Here is a 2,686-nt window from a genome sequence, read left to right as displayed (position 1 = left end):
TAAAATCTTGAGAAGACTAGTTCATCAAGCACATTGAGAGACTGAATCATACTGCATTATACAAAACTAATCTGACTCTTTCTATAAATGTAAATGTGTCTTCTGTAGTATTAAAATGTCCTGTGTTGTCCTTCTAGCAAGATGGGGTAACAAGAACCAAATTTAACTTTCCACCTGACTCAACTGAAAAAAAAAAGAAAATGGATAACATTTATGAAGCCATGGTTTTAAAGCACTGAACATCAGCCAGTGAAGGACAGTGATCCCAGAGAGACAGGAAACAAATGTGGCAACCCAATAATTAACCCCACTTTGCAGTAGAAACCCAGGGGCTCAGCATTCTTTCTGATTAGAGGAGATAGAGCTTTTCAGTCTGTGGAAATAAAGATACTGGGAGATTTAAATATATATATATATAAGAGTATAAGAATGAAGGGTTGCCTAGAAGGAGAATCCAGAAGATCTATAGAGGGTCCCCATTGCACAATCACCAGAGTACCGATTCACGTATTATAGATGAGGAATCTACCCAAGGCTGGAGATTCAGTTCAGTTAACCCACTCAGTCGTGTCCAACTCTTTGCGACCCCAGGAATGTAGCATGCCAGGCTTCCCTGTCCATCACCAACTCCCAGAACTTGCTCAAACTCATGTCATCGAGACAGTGTTGCCTTCTAACCATCTTATAGTCTGTTGTCCCCTTCTCCTCCTGCCTTCAATCTTTCCCACCATCAGGGTCTTTTCCAATGAGTCACTTCTTATCAGGTGGCCAAAGTATTGGAACTTCAGCTTCAACATCAGTCCTTCCAATGAATACTCAGAACTGATTTCCCCTGAAATTCCTTTAGGATTTCAAACAATATGAAAAGGCTGAAGGTTAAGACACTCTAAAAGTTTAGTGGGAGTAATACCTGTCCCCACCAGCTGGACTGGGAATCCCATAATTCCCAGGCATTGGAGTATAGTATTCAGAAGGACTTTGCTTAAGAAGTGGAAAATTAGACCTGGACTAAATACTGCAGTGGTCCCACCTCCCCAATCTGAAATCAAGACCCCAAGTGATTAAATAGGGCTTCCCTGATGGCTCATATGGTAAAGAATGTGCCTACAGTGCAGAAGACCCGGCTTCGGTCCCTGAGTCAGAAAGATCCCCTGGTGAAGGGAATGACTACTCACTCCAGTATTCTTCTTCCTTATATGTCTTTAAAAATCAAGAAGTCCTAACTATCTGGAATTAGAAATGCAGACAGCTAGTGTGTGCCCTGAATGGGATTCTGGAACAGAAAATGGATATTAGATGGAAAAAAAAAAAAAAGGCATAACAATGTGTAACTATTGATATATTAATTGCAACATTAGTGTTGTACTAATGAAAAATGTTAATAATAAAGAAAACAGTTTTGAATATATAAAACTCTCTGTACTATCTGTGAGATGATTTTGTAAATCTAAAGCTGTTGAAAAATTCAACATTTAGTTAAGACAACCAGAATCCAACAAAGTAAAATTCATAATGTCTGACATCCAATCAAAGATTACTAGGCAAGCAAAGGAACAGGGCAAAAAAGATATAGAAGGAGAAGAATATAAGTTGAAACCAACCAGAACTGGCACAGATGTTAAAGTAGAAAATGAAAAAAATTAAGTGAAATGTTAGTCATTCAGTCATGTCCGACTCTTTTGATCCCATGGACTATAGTCCACCAGCTCCTATGTCTACGGAATTCTCCAGGCAAGAATACTGGAGTGGGGTGCCATGCCCTTCTCCAGGGGACCTTCCTGACCCAGGGATTGAACTCAGGTCTCCCACATTGCAGGCAAGTTCTTTACCATCTGAGCCACCAGGGAAGCTCAAATTAAAAAATACAGGACATCAAAACAGGAAATTTAGTTATTAAAACTAAAGTTCACATGTTTAAAAAAGGTTAAGAGTCATGAAAGATTTTTCAAAAACAGATTTGAATGAAATTCTAAGATGAAAACTACAATGTCTAAGATGAAATAAACACTGAATGAGTTTAATAGAGCATTTGGTATTACAGATGAAATGATTAGTAAACTAGAGGACACAGCAATAGAAAATATCCTAAATTATGTATATAGAGAAAAAATATAAACAAAATCCAACAACAACAAAAAAGGAAAATCAGGGGATTTCCCTGGTGGTCCAGTGGTTACGAATCTGCCTTCCAATGAAGGAGACTTGGGTTCGATCCCTGGTCAGGGAAACTGAGATCCCACATGCCACGGGGCAGCTAAACCCGTAAGCTGCAGCTCGACAAACCCGTGCGCCACTAGTCAGAGCACCACAACCAAGGCCAGTGCTGCCAAAGCTAAAAAAAAGGAGAACCAGTGAAATGTGGTGAAATGTGGAGCAGCTCCAAGTGTCCTAATATATGTAATCGACATCTTTGGAGAAGAAGATAAGGCACAAAAATATATATTTAAAGAAAAATGGCCAGAATTTCTGTTCTAAAATGTGCGTATTTTTGCTTGATCTTAGTCAAAAGGCTGAGAAGCGATTGCATATTTTCTTCACTTGTTATGACAGCAGTCACCTTTAGCGTGTGTCCCAAGTTTGAATCCCTACTAACATACTTTAATAGATGTGGGACTTACGTAAGTTCCTTTGCGTCCCTTCAATTTCTTCATTTGTAAATGGGGTAACAACTGCTGAGAAAGAAGAA

The sequence above is a fragment of the Bos taurus genome, chromosome 11 (assembly GCF_002263795.3).
Source record: "Bos taurus isolate L1 Dominette 01449 registration number 42190680 breed Hereford chromosome 11, ARS-UCD2.0, whole genome shotgun sequence".
NCBI lineage: Eukaryota > Metazoa > Chordata > Mammalia > Artiodactyla > Bovidae > Bos > Bos taurus.
Note: the sequence above shows the minus strand (reverse complement) of the source record.